We start from the raw sequence: 13,910 nt of genomic DNA, 5'->3' as shown, positions 1-13,910 counted from the left end.
TGAGTGGCTGAGCTGGGCTGCAGGGCTGGAGGCTGCAACCAGCTTGGCCCCATGCCATGCCATGCCATGCCGTGCCATGCCATGCCGTGCCATGCCATGCCATCCCATCCCATCCCATCCCATCCCATCCCATCCCATCCCATCCCATCCCATCCCATCCCATCCCCTGGGGAAATGCCCATGGACAGGATGGAAGAGGGGCCGGGCAGACACCCCACAGGGGCCGTGCTCCCTCCCCCTGGAGCATCCCGGGGCTCTCCCTGCCTGGGGAGCACAGGGCTGGGCTGTGTTCTCCGGCCTCTCCCGCAGCCCCTCAGCTCTCTCTGCGCTCGCTCTTTGCCAGATGCAGCCCTGGAGCGCACACAAGAGCAGGAGTCCAGCCGTGGCCGCTTCCGAAGAACAGTGCAGGTACCTGCAGCCACCCCCACCTGGGCTGGGCCTGCTGTCCCTGCTCAGCCCAGCCCCGTGTGTGCAGCACTCCATGCAACATCCCCGGCTTCTTGCCCTTCTACTACAGCTCGTTTGCGACTTCATCAGGAGCATTTGGCAGGAAGAGACCAGCACCATGGGCACTGGGCTCAGAGCACACTCAGAGCTCCTCAATCATGAGACCAGTGCCGCCCTGCTGGATTTGCTGTTGGAGAAGGGTGTTGCCAGGCCAGAACAAGTAAGCAGCTGGGGCCAGGTTTCAATTTCCCCATGAGTCCCGTGGCTTCCCCAACCACGCCTGCTGGTCCCTGGGAGCCTTTGAGGCCATGGCAGTGCGCTGGCAAGGGAAGGACTTCTCTGAGGACCCTGGGGACATTGCTCCCCCTGGCAGCTTTCCAAGTCTCCCCGTGCCTTCTCCAGGTGCCCGCCATGGTGAGGTACATTCACCGCTGGCTCATGGCCAATGATTCTGCCGAGCACAGGCTGGACAAGGCCCTGCTGGATCTCACCGAAGCACAGCCAAATGACGCAGTCATGACGCTCCTGCGTGTGGCCCCATCCTGTGACAGGTATGGGGCCCACCTGCCCAGAGGGCTCAGGCCTCCCCAGCCCATCACCCTGTACCACCTGTCCCAGGTGTCTCACCAACAGAGTTCCACGGCCCTCTGGCTGCTGCCTTTCCCAGCCCTGGCACGTCAGCCCCCAAGCCTGCTGCCATGCTCCCTTGCCGCCCCTCAGGGCTCTGTCCACACAGGCCTGGGCTGTCTGGGTGCTGCTGGCCAGGGCCAGTGGGCAGAGGCAGAGCCGGCGGTCAGCCCGGGCCCCTAGGGATGTCCAGGCCATGGTGCCGTGTCTGAGACCCACCCTGAGACAGAGCTCTAACCCTACAGAGCTGCCATCACCATGTGGAAGACCATCATGGGCTTGCCCAGGACTGCAGAGCCGGCACTGCTAATACTCCTGGATGTCCTGGGGAGCTGGCCAGAGTGCAGCATGTGCACCTCCGATGGGGACAGAATGGGTGTCTTTGCCCTGGCTGTGAGTTTCTGCAACTGGCCTTTGCTGGCCCCAAGGCCGTCTCTCCAGCAGCTCTCCATCCTCCTTCCCCCACTGCATCTCCCTGCCTCAGGCGCTGGCCTGAAACCTGCCCCAGGGGCAGCTTCAGGCCCACCAGGCCCCGTGCTCCCCCTGCCATGGTCTCTCCTGGCCTCTCCCTGACACACTCAGGCCCTGCTACACGGACACCTCAGCACTGAGCGCTGTCTCAGGGGGCTTTGTCCTTTGCAGGCAACCGTGGTGATGTGGAAGATCCTCGAGGAGCCCCCTGTCCTACCTGTAGTAGAGCCATATTTCCCGCACCTCTTTGTGCATCTGCTCTTCCAAGTGCTCTTCAGCACTCTGGATATGCCAGAGAAGCTGGATACCTTCTGGAAGCAATGCCAGGAAGAGCACGGCCTTGCCACCAGCCCCAACAGGTGCTCCATCCCACTCCTTCTGTCCCTGCCACGTCCCTGGGCAGGAGCCAGTGCTCCCAGCATGACCTGGGCTTTGCTGTGCACACAGGTTTGCAGTGCAGACCCTGAAGTCCCTGCTCTGCCGAATGCAGCACGAGGATGTGGTGTTGGCAATGGAACGCAGGTGTGGCTGGGACACGCTGCTGTGTGCTGACACCCACCACTATGCCGTGGGTCTGCTGGCCAGGTGAGACCCCCTTCTCCCCACTGCCTTTTGACATGTGTGCTCTGTGCCCAGGGAGCTCCACACAGTCCCCCGAGGTCGTGGGCCAGACGGCCTTGTCACTGAGGGATGGCCAAGCGGATTGGAAAAGGCTGGGAGAGGGGGGTACCCACAGGGAGCCACCTCCCAAATAGCCCAGGGCCCCTTGCAGGATGCTGGGGAAAGACCAGACCTGTGTGTGTCAGTCCTGGCAGAGGTTGGTCCCCCTGTCCCACAGTCTTGGTTACTTTATCTCTTGCCAGGAGGATGTGCTGTGTCTCCATCCCCTTGTGTTCCCGGATCACTTGCTACCTGCTCCGGCTGCTCAGCACACAGGAGCCACGCTGGGAGCTGCCTGCCCTGGCGTTCCTTGTGGAGGTGAGCCTGATGGCCAGCGCTGCCTGGCTGAGCTGCCTCCCAGCTCTCTGCCCTCTCGTGGCCACAGCTGCCTGGCACGGTGCCCGCGCCCTGTGCTGCTGCCTGGGCCCAGCCCTGTGCGACTCCAGGCTCCTGCCCACTGGGTCCCTGTCACTGCCCTGTGCCTTTCAGGTCCTCAAGTGGCTGGACTTGAGTGAACGCGGCGTTAACAGAGTCCTGCAAATCTTGTCAAGGCAGCTGCAGAGTGAATGCAGGGAGAGGCGTCGCCTGGCTCTCAGGGCCCTTCTCAAGCTCACTGATGATCCCTGCATGGTGAGAAGGGGGCAGCAGCTGAGCTGGGGAATGTGGTCACTTGGGCTTGGCAGGGCTTTGGGTGCTGGAGCAGCTGCTCCCAGCTCTCCTGCCTCCCGGTTCAGCTGCCCAAGTGCTTTAGGACAGGCCTTTGGCGTCCAGGCCCTGCGGCAGCAGATAGCATTTCATAAACTTGTATTCTGCACAGACCAAAAGCATGCAGAGCCTGACTGAAAGTCTTGTGGAGCTCCTGTGGGATGGAGAGATAGTTATGATGACAGTCATGCTACTCAACTCTATCATCTTGGACAGTGACAGGCTGCTGCCCAGCCCCATCACACTGCAGCTGCTTGAGGCGCTGCTGCCACTCTTTGACCACGTAAGGCTCACTGTTCCCAGCCACAGCCACTGGGTGCTGCCCAGACACTTTATGCCCTGTGAATTTGCAGGCTTGTGCCAGGCTGAGTCCCATGCAGCTGATGCTGAGGTCTTTTTTTCTTCCTTTCATACAGGACAATAGCCAGGTGCAGCTGATCTCCATACTGCTCTTCCAAACCTTGGTGACTCATCCAGAGAAAATGGCAAAAAAGGACCTGAAGACACCCCTGCGCCAGAGCCTGCTGCCACTCTTCTTCCACTGCCATGATGAGAATCAGCGTGTGGCACAGGTGAGGACTCGTGGGCTGCTGCTTTCCTCCTGGCAGGGGGCTCGGCTGCCTCCTGCCCTGGCGCCTGCCGGACTGCAGCCTCCTCAAGGCCTTAGCACAGGAACGCGGGTCCTGTGCCCTGGGCTGTGGGGCCATCTCCATGTCTCTGCTGCTCTCCAGGCTTCTCAGGAAACGCTGCTTTGTGTGGCTGAGTTCCTGAAGAGGAGGGATCTTGAAAGACTGCTGAAGAACAAGAAGCTGTGGAAGTTCTCTGAGTTCCTGGTAAGGAGGGCCTGCAAGCCCCAGCCTCAGGTTGGAGAAGGCCCCTGAGGGTAGTGCTCAGTGTGCGGGGCTGGCAGCTGTGCCCCTGCCCGCTGCTGCACCCAGAGGCCGTGCGGGCTCTGCTCCAGGCTTCCATGGCCCCAAGCCGGGTGCCCATGGAGCCCCGGCCCGGCGCAGCTGCGGTGCGGCACCGCGGCCCCCCGGGCAGCAGCCGGCCCTCTGCCCCCTCCCCTTGGGAGCCCTTGGCCAGCGGCTGCTGGCCGCGTCTCAGGGTTGAGCAGGCACGGGAGGCCGGGGCTGGGCGCAGGCAGCGCCCGGCCCAGGGGCTGAGCCCGCGCCAACCCTTCCCTCCTGCCACTCTCTCCAGCTGGCAGAGGACAGGAGCAGAGTGGCCGAGCACCTGCGCCAGGCCCTGCGCTACCTGGAGAGCCCACAGGAGCCCCTGCGAGAGGCGGCCATCAGGTTCATGGGTGAGTCCCGAGTTCAGGCTCCCTCCCCGGCCCGGCCCGCCGCACCTCGGCCCCAGCCCCAGCTTCTGCCCCGGCAGCACCAGCCGGGCCCGGCGCCATGGAGCTCGCCTGGCCTGGGCATTGCTGCTGCCGCCCTCTGGCAGCCGTGCCCTGGGGTGGCAGCGTGCGGCAAGGGCCGGGCTGAGCCCTGCCGGGCCAGCAGCCTGTGTGGCCACAGCGCCGGCAGCGCCACTGAGCTGTGCCGCTGGGGCTGTGACAGGCTCTGTGTTCACAGGCATGGCCGGGCGGCGCCTGAGGGGGCAGCAGCAAGAGCTGCAGCTGATCTGCACTGGTGAGTGAGTGAGGGCAGCCGGCTGACAGCAGGGGCTGCTGGGGGGAGCTGCAAGCCCTGCCCCGGCTGCGGAGGGCTCTGCTCCCATGGGCAGAGCACACGGAGCTTTCAGGGCCACATGGGCCATTAGTGGCCAGCAGCTTCGGGCTGATCCCCTTGCTCCCTGCTCCCTCCTGGCCATGGCAAGAGCCAGCTGGGATGGCTCTTGCAGGGGGCTCTTCTGGGGTCCTCGCAGGTCCACCTCTGACCGTGCCTCTGTTCCTCTCTCTTGCAGCCCTGGAACGCCTGACAGAGGACACGAGCAGTGCTGTGTCACAGCTGGCACTTGAAACACTGCATGTCCTCCTGGCAATACAGCGTGAGCGATATTCCACCATCCAGAGGCTGCACGATCAGCTGCGCAGGGCATGGAGGACTCGTCCTCGCCTGTCGGGGCTCGGCTGCTGCACTGCCAGATGACTGAGGAGGAGAGCTGATCTGGGAGGCTGTCTTTGCTGGGGCAACCTGAGCCAGGGGTAATTTTCCTTTTCTTTAAGATTTTTCTTTTGTTCTTTTCCATTTTTTATCTATATTGTAAATAAATAAATTATAGAGTATATAGAATTATATATAATGTTATAGATTATAGATTAATATAAATAATTCTAGAATGTGTTATGATACACAGACTGCCAGGAGCTTTTCTTTTCTGCCCAAGGTCTGCAGGGCAAGAGGCAGGAAAGGGTGAAAAGGAAGCTTGTGCTCAGCAGCACAGCAGGCTGAGGGGTGATGAGGCCCTGTAGGCACAATTGTTCAGAAGGAGCAATGAAGGGGGAAAAGGGTGCTTGTGCTCAGCCAGCTGCCCAGGTGTGCAGTGGGCAAGGGGAAATGGCCAGAAGCCCCTTGGCCTTTGCTGGTGCTGCTGAAGCCTTTGTGCTGCCCACAGAGCGGCTGGGCAGGGGCCGGGGCTGCGGGGATCCCTGCCAGAGCGGTGCCTGGAGATGGCCACAAGCCCTGTGCCAGGCAGGAAGCGCCATCCGTGTCCTCCTGCCCGTGTGCTGCTGGCTGCCTTGCTGAGGGCTCCCAGGTGCCTCTGGATGCGGCTGCTCTGGAGCTGCTGTGGGGCTGCGGCGCTGCTGCCGGGCAGCTTGGCCGGGCTGGGGCAGCCCCTGAGGGGCTGGGGCGCTGGCAAGCCCTGAGCAATGGGCTGTCAGAGGCCACAAGCAGCCCCCTGGCAGCCGCCTTGATCCTGACAAAGTTGACTTGCAAGAGGGATCCTGGGCACTCTGCAACTAACAGCATTGCTGCTGTGGAAAACCCAAATGCAGGGAAATCGCAGACCTTTGGTCTTGTCAGCAAAGCTTAGAATTAAACACAGGATTTGATCGGAGACCTTGGAAAGGGCTTCCAAACTTAGGTGCTAGAAGCGAGAATGAAGATTTCTAGTTTCTAGCAGAGACACGGGGAGGAATGTTGAAGTGGAGGAAAGTTTAGAGTTTTGGAGTCCAAGATCTAGAAAAAATAAAAGTAGTTACAATGGAAAACAAGAAGCTTAGGATGCAGTGCTGTAGGTTTGTGTGTCATAACATGATTGGCTAAGGAAGCTTACACTGTAGCATGAGTCCATAAGATGAAATATTGAAGGGTTGGCTCCAAAACACGAATATCCTTGTTGGCCGTGTCTTCTTGGCCAAGAAATCCTTCAAAGCTCTTGTAACTACAAGTCTTGTGGCCTTGTGAGCCATACGGTGGAGATGTGAGCCAAACTCACCCTTCCTGTCTATGTAGAGGAGAAGAAAAAGCAATGGCATCATGTAAAAAACTCAGAGATCCGCTCTCTAGCTCTTTCCAAACTCCTTCAACTCCCCCAAAGTGGAATTTAGCTACAAATAGATGACAGGGACTCTTAGTGCTGACTCTTTGACTCCAGAGCAGCTGCTTTAGAATCTTTCTCTTAACCCTGTGTAGTTATGTGCCAGAAATGGATCATTGGAAGAAACTTTCCCAAGTGACTTGCATGGAGGTTTGTTTGAAGGGTATTTGAGGAGAAAGGCTCCCAGCAGAGGTCTGGGCTTTAGCCTAGCTGTGTCCCCTGGTGATTATGAAGTGTGCCGTCAGCAGCAGGGCTTTCTGGGCTGAAAATATCATCAGGACACTTGGACTTGCTCTTTTTGGCCTCTAAAAGCTGGACACAATTTCGAGGCAATTTTGGAGACCTCATCTATGGGTGGATGGAGCACCTAGGATTTTCCCAATTGCTGGGAATGGTTCTCCAGGTCCCTGGAGTATCCAGGGCCCTGGTAAGTTCCAGCCCCACACATGCCATGGCAATGAGAAGCAAAGGAACCCAGAGCTTTTTGTGCTGCCTGTGTCACTGCACCGGGGTCATGGAATGGGAACACGCAGCCCTTGTGCTGGAGCTGAGCTGCTCTGTCCAGCACTGGTGGCTGCCATCCCAGCTGGTTTTGCTTGTCCCAGTTCCCTGACAGCTGGGGCCCTGGGCAGAGCCCTGAGAGCCTGGTCTTCCCCCAGGGAAGGAGAAGGAGCCCCTGGAGAAGCTGTACCGAGTGGGGATGCTGCTGCTGCTGCTGCTGCTGCTGCTGCTGCTGGAGACAGCGAGGGTGGCATCAAGGATGACAAGCTCTTCCTCAGCCTGGCCACTGGAGGCTGAAGGTGATGGACTTTGATTCTGGCACCTTTTTTCAAAGCCAAACTCCACAGGGGATTTGCAGATGAGTCCCCAGCCGGGGAAATTCTCCCAGATTTGGGCATGACCCAGCGTGGTGGGGAACCAAAGACTCCCCCTTTTCTGGGGCAGATGCAAGTAATTCTTCAGTCGCTGCCCGGCTGCTTTTGGCAGGGTGGGGCATGGGCTGGGGTGGGTACGAAATGGGAGCGGGCTCCTGGCCCTGCCAACAGCCCCCAGCACCCACCATGCCCCAGGCTGGGGCTGGGGCTGGGGCTGGGGCTGGGGCAGCCAGCCCGACACAAACAAAGCCCCATGTTGGGAGCAGAGGTGGGACTCCAGAACCTGTGCAGAGCTGCTTTGCTGTGCAGGCAAGGAAGGGCTTGGGCTGCTCCACTGCCCTTGTTTGCTTTGGGATCATCGTGATTTTGGGGGGCAGTGCAGGGGGGAAGAGAGAAAGTGTGGGCTTCCCTCAGCCATGGCTGGGTTTTCCTCAGACATGCAGGGGTTGGGCCTTCCTCCAGGCCCTGACAGAGATGAGAGTTTTTACCGTTTTTCTTGTTTTCCCTTTTTGCATCTAATCTCTTTTCAATAATGTGTTGTTTGTTTTAGCAGAGGAAATGTTCCAGGTGATCCAGTGTGGATGGGGAAGTGCTTGGGAGCAGCTGTGGCGTGGCTGGGCCGTGCCCTTGGAGAAGGCTGAGGACATGGTTTGGGAGCAGCTTTTCTTCCAGCCATGGGTGGTGTGAGGTGGGTTCCTGTGTGCTTGGCAGGGTGGGATCAGAGCTTTTGGGAGCTGGCAGCGAGCACAGGAGCATCCTGCTCCGGGCAGCTGCTGAGGGCTGGATGTGCCGTGGCTGGCTGCAGGCTGGGCACATGTGCTGCCCTCCTGCTCTGTGCCTTTGGCAGCAGGGATGGGCAGCTCTGGGCACAGCTCTGGGCGCAGCCAGCATGGCCTGGGCACCGCAGGCCTTGGCACAAGGGCACAGGAGCCCTCAGCTGACGGGCAGTTTCTGCTTTCTCTCCTTGCAGCCGGGCTCTGCGGGTGCTGAGGCTGCTCTGGGCTCTGCCAGGGCTCTGCTGGGCTCAGCCCTGGGCCCAGCTGGGCTGGCTCTGCCCTCACATTGCTCTGACAGCTCTGCATCAGACCAGCCCATTGCGAGCACAGCGCCTGAGCTTTCTGCTTTGGCAGGTGAGTGAGACTCTGCTGCAGGCCCAGAGATTGCAGCTGGGGACACACATGCAACTGGCAAGGACCCAAACTCTCCACAGTCCCAGCTGAATGCCTGGATCTGTACAGGGTGTTTTGTGTGTCCCGTTCTTCCTTCTTGATTGGCTGGAATTGTGCAATTGCACTTTGTTCCTCCTCTAGAAGTGCCACGAGTGGGCCAAAGCTGGCGAGCAGGCCGTGCTCCTGAGGCAGTGCAGTCTGGAGCTGGTGGATGGAGAATTGCCTTTCTGCACTTCCAAACCAGAGCAAAAAGCTGCCAGTGGGACTTTGTGTGTCTAAGAAACTCCTGGCAGTTTCAAAGGGAATGTGCAGCTCATTTGCAGGGTGAGAAGGAAGGTGATCTTCTAAAGGATTTGGGGTTTGACAGAGTTTTCATTCCCAGTCCTGCTTGGAGCTGGAAGGGCACAAAGCAATTTCCTCTTGCTTCAACCACAATTTCAAATACAAATTTCAAATGTTTGGAAACAAAGCCCAAAATCTTTTAAGAGGCTGCTGAGGTCAGTAAGATGGATGCATGCCATCAGCACATTTACAATGTAAAGAACTGAGTTCTCTTTTTAAAAAGATCATTTACCTCTTAATGCAAAGAATTTAACTTTGCCTTTATGTTTTGTTTTTTCACTAACATTATGTTTTTTCACTAACACCTGGATTTTATTCCTATCTTTTACAATTTACCTAATTTTTTCCTTTTTCCTTTTTTTCCTTTCAATAGAAAACATGTCCTATAAAAGGAATGTCCTTTGCTCCTGGTTCCCGTTTGGAGCAGCTCCCTTCCTGCTGGCTGAGCTGCTCAGGCAGAGCGCGGCAGCTCCTGGCTCTGCAGGGCTGAGGCTTTTCCCCGTTGCTGGGCACAGACTGATGGAGCAGCACTGCTGAACACGGGCACACAGAGGGACCAGCAGCAGCTGCCTTTGGCCGCCTGAGGCTCCAAGGCCCAAACTCTGAGCAGCCAGGGCTGGAAGAGACTGGCAGGATCTGATCCCTGACTCTGGGCCAGGGCTGCACAAATGACCCCACGGCAGCAGCAGCAGCAGCAGCAGCAGCAGCAGCAGCAGCACCAGCCGCAGCAGCAGATGGAGCTGACTTTGAGCACAGCCCCTGCCCCTCTTCCCTCCCGTGTGCAGCAGTGTCACAGCAGCCTGAGGCACCTGGGAGCCCCCAGTGCCAGCAGGGACTGGAGATGGCAGCCCTGGGCTCCTGGAGGCTGTGCAGGGAACAGAGCTGGGCACTCCCTGTCCATGGGGAGCTTCCAGATGGAAAAGGCGGCTGTGCCCAGGCAGCTGCAAGGGAACAGAAAGGAGGGTCTGGAGCACTGGATCTGTGCCAGTGCCACAGTCCTGGGCAGCAGCCACCGAGCCCTGGGGAAACAGAGGGCACAGCAAGAGGGACAGAACCAGGCAAGGGCAGAGACTGGAGAGAGCCAGGCCTGGGAGCAGGAGCAGCTGCTCCATTGCACTCTTGGAGAAAGCTCTTGGCTGGTTCAAAGCGCTGAAAGACGTGAAGGGCAGAGAGGAGGCCACAGCAAACAATGCTCCTGTTTGCACAGCCTCCCCTCTCCGTGTCCCAGAAGGAATTGCATGGACTGTGCTCTTCTCTCTGATTCGTCTCATTCAGCATGAGCAACTCAGCACCAGGAGCTGAAGGAGCTGAAGCCTCAGGCCACAGGAGCTGGGCAAGAGGAGACTTTCTGAGCAAAGTAATGCTGCTAAAATAGCCCCAGCTGAATGCAGTGGATATTAGCATGGAACCACAGAATCCTTTCTGTTGGAAAAGCCCTCTGAGCTCACCCAGTGCAGCCAGGCACCCAGCAGTGCCAAGCTCAGCACTAAACCTCGTCCCTGAAGTGCCAAGGTCTGGACACCAGCCCTGAGTGCGGCCTGAACAGCATCCCCTGAGCCAAAGGTGGCCTCTGGATGAACCTTCCAAGCAAAGGTTATCTTTGTATCTGCTCCCTGATGAAATATGCATGGTCACTAGCACTGAGATAGATGTAGCCACTCATTCGTGAAACATGTATTGACCCTTGTGTATTTAGAAGCCAGACAAGGCCATGAAATCTGACATCTGGCCTTGTTTGGGGCTGTATGGTCAAAGTCAGCTCCCTTGGTTCCTCCTTGAGCCCTGGCCAGGCTTTGGGAGGAACCCAAGAGGAGGATGAAAGCAGATGTTGCCACACTAGCAGTGCTGTCAGTTTGTTCATTCAGCACTGTCAGAGCTGGGCCCTCTCCCAGCGGAGTTGGAGCCTCACCTGAGGCTGGAGGCACCTGCAGGAATGCCCAGTGCCCAGGAGTGGCTCTGCAGCCCTTGGCTGTGACAGCTTCCCCAGCTGCTGTGTGGGTCTGGGGGATGGTAAAGGTTGAGGGTAAATGCTGCTGGATCTTTCTTAATCACTGCTGCAATCTTTGGTGGGGATGGTTGGGTGCATTGCTGAGTTGCTCCTGTTGTGATTCTTTGCTGCTCTGAACTGCAGGAAATGACACTGATTCCTTCAGCTGGAGTCTGTGGCTTTGGTGCTGACCCTGCCCACTGGTAAAACAAAACTGGCAGAGTCTGTCCAGATCCCAACAAAATGTCACTTGTTCAGTGTAAATGTGAGGAATCAGTGCCATCAGAAATTCCCAGCTGGGAAGCCCTTTCCTGGAGTTCCCTGGCTCTGGAGTGGGCTGAGGTTGGAGCCCTGTGGGAGCAGTGGGGCAGTTGGGTAAAAGAGGCTGCACCCCTGGATGTCTTCAAATGCATCCAAAAATTGCACATGGAAAAGGAAAAGACCGTGTGGGTTTGGGCAGACAAAGATGAATTTGTTGAGAGTACATAGGAAACAGCACCTTCAGAAGGAACAATGATTGTTGGAATGCTCCCACATGGAGCAAGAGAAGAAGGTTTTAATCTTGAACTGATATGCATTTGTGCAAGTGAAATATCTATATACATAATAATTATATATGTATTTATAGTATAATAAGACCTCAATATATCTATTTATACAAATTTATTTATGTCTGTATCTATCTATATTTCTATATCACTATCTATCTATGAAATTATATAATAACGTGAAATAGTGCTGACAATACTAATTTGGTAGCTTTGGCTGCTCAGGGATGTAACACTAAATACCCTACAGAACAGGACTGGCCAGGACCCTAATGTCAGTGGTCAACTTTTTGAGATTGTATACAATGAAAAAGGGAGAAAGGGAGAAAATTGGCTATTTTTGACGGATTGCTGATACTGTGGTGCAGGGTGCTTTGTTCCTGTGAAAAATACTGTGATTTTGCCTGCAGGGTTTTTCATGTACCAGATTATGCACAAGCTGCAGGATTGGGTGCGCGGGTGAAGGGGTTGTTAAAAGAGCAGTTGGAAAAATAAGGAGATGGGAACCTTTGTCCATGGAGAACCCATCTCCCAGATGTGCTCCATGCCCTTCACAATGGCCCACTGGGGAAATGGAACCCCCTGGCTGTGCACGGCTGCCCCCAATTTGCAAATCCAACCATGGGCAGTGAGACTTGGGCTGCCTGGGAAATTGTTCTGGCTGTGATGGCCCCTGGCAGGGCCAGCCCAGAGGCTGCAGGGCTGGGCCTTCATGCACTGGAATTCATTAGGAAAAATTCAAAGCCAATGACAGCTATCAATTCTGAAACAGGAATTCAGATTCCTCCAGGACACTTTGCTTTGGTTACTGCTCCCTTGGAGCTTGGCCTTGCAAAGTGTTCCTGTCATGGCAGGAGGAAATGATGCAGAATATCAAGGAGAAATTACAGTAATTCTGTAAACAATAGTGACCAGGATTGGATTAGTCAACCCTGTGACAGGGTAGTACAATTATTGAGACTGCATTTTTAGGAATGATTGTGAAAAAAGGAGATCCACCTCCAATCACCACTGTTTGTGCAAATAAAGGGTTTGGGTGCAGCAGTCCTAATAATGGAGCCAGAGTATGGGTCCCGAGGCCAAAAGGCCCTCCCAAGGCAGCTGAAGGAGCAACTCCTGGGAAAGACAACTCTGAGTCCTGAAACCTGGGCAGGAACAATGGGAATGTGTCCCTGCATCCAAGGATTCTGTGTGAGAACAAGGAGATCTGACAGGATATGGTTTTACACATCCTGCCAGACCAGATCTCCCTGTTTGCCCCAAGGGCCCCTTTGGGAAATGCTCTGATCCACGGGGCTCCATGTGAAGGCTGCTGTGACGCTGAGGGACTTGCACAGGAATTCCATCCAGGAGCCTGGGTGCCCCTCAGGGACTGGGACCCGGCCCCTTCCAGCCAGAGGGGAAAGGGCCCCCCAAGCCTTGTTAGCCACAGACAGCATGGTAAAGCTGAACAGCAAAGGGCCTGGGGGCATTATTCTGGAATTAAAAAGGTGCCAGCTCCATGCACAACAGAATTCTTGTTCCTAATTGGAATGAGATTGAGAAAAAAGAATGAAGAACGGTATCACTAAAGTACTGCTGATGTCTGTAAGGTGTACCTTGATAGTCAGCCAGAATCTTTGTCTGCCACAAACACCTCTGGTGTTTCACCAAGGGATTGGTCATCAAAATGTAATGATGGGTTATGATGGATTGCTGAGCTTCTTTTGTAATTCATTGCTAATGATGATGTGCTTTGCTGAGCTTATCCTTTTGTAAATCTTTGCAGCTGTGCATGATATAAATGACACAATTCCTTCAGTTGGTGTCTGTGTCTTTGGTAGTGACCCTGCCCACTGGTGAAACAGGGTCCCCTCTTGCCTAAGTGTTCCCTGGGAAGGCAAAAGCCCTCCCTCCAAAATTCCCCCCTTCCTCCCTGTTCCCCCCTTCATACCCTGAGCATGATGTGCTCTGGTCTGGGGTACCCCCGGGTCAGTTGGGGTCCCCTGTCCTGGCTGTGTCCCTGCCCAGCTCCTCCGCAGCCCCAGCCCCTCCCCAGTGTGGCTGGACAAGGGGCAGGACAGGCCTTGGCTGTGCTGCAGCTCAGCAAGAACAAAACCATCTCTGCGTGCTCAGCCCTGTGCTCAGCACCTGGCCCAGCAGTGTCTCAGTGCCAGGGGCTGTGCCCTCAGTCCCTGCCAGGGGTTTCCATGGCAACTGCCAGGCCAGGTGACCCAGGTGTCCCCCCCAGTGCCGGTTGCCATGGAAACAGTGCCCAGCCCTGCCCCTTTCTGTCTGGCTGACCTGGCCTTTGGCCCTGGCAGTGCCGTTGGCTGCTGGTTCCTGGTGCCTGAGCGGCCAGCGTGGCACAGGACAGGTGGCCATGGCACAGCCCCCAGCAAGGGATCCCCTCTGGCTCTGGGCACTGACACCAGCCCTGAGCAAGGGCCCAGGGCAGCTTTCCATGGCCACCAACCATCACAAGGGCTCCGGGCATTGGTTGCCATGGCACCAAACCAAGGAACGGGTCCCCATGGCCATTGCCATGGCACCTGGTGGCACCAACGAGTGTCACTGCAATTGTACCTGGAACAGCCCTGGCACTGCTTTGTCC

The sequence above is a fragment of the Melozone crissalis genome, unplaced genomic scaffold, assembly GCF_028551555.1.
Source record: "Melozone crissalis strain CALT ecotype California unplaced genomic scaffold, PUWL_Pcris_2 ptg000201l_1, whole genome shotgun sequence".
Classification (NCBI taxonomy): domain Eukaryota; kingdom Metazoa; phylum Chordata; class Aves; order Passeriformes; family Passerellidae; genus Melozone; species Melozone crissalis.
This window is presented reverse-complemented; position numbering follows the sequence as displayed.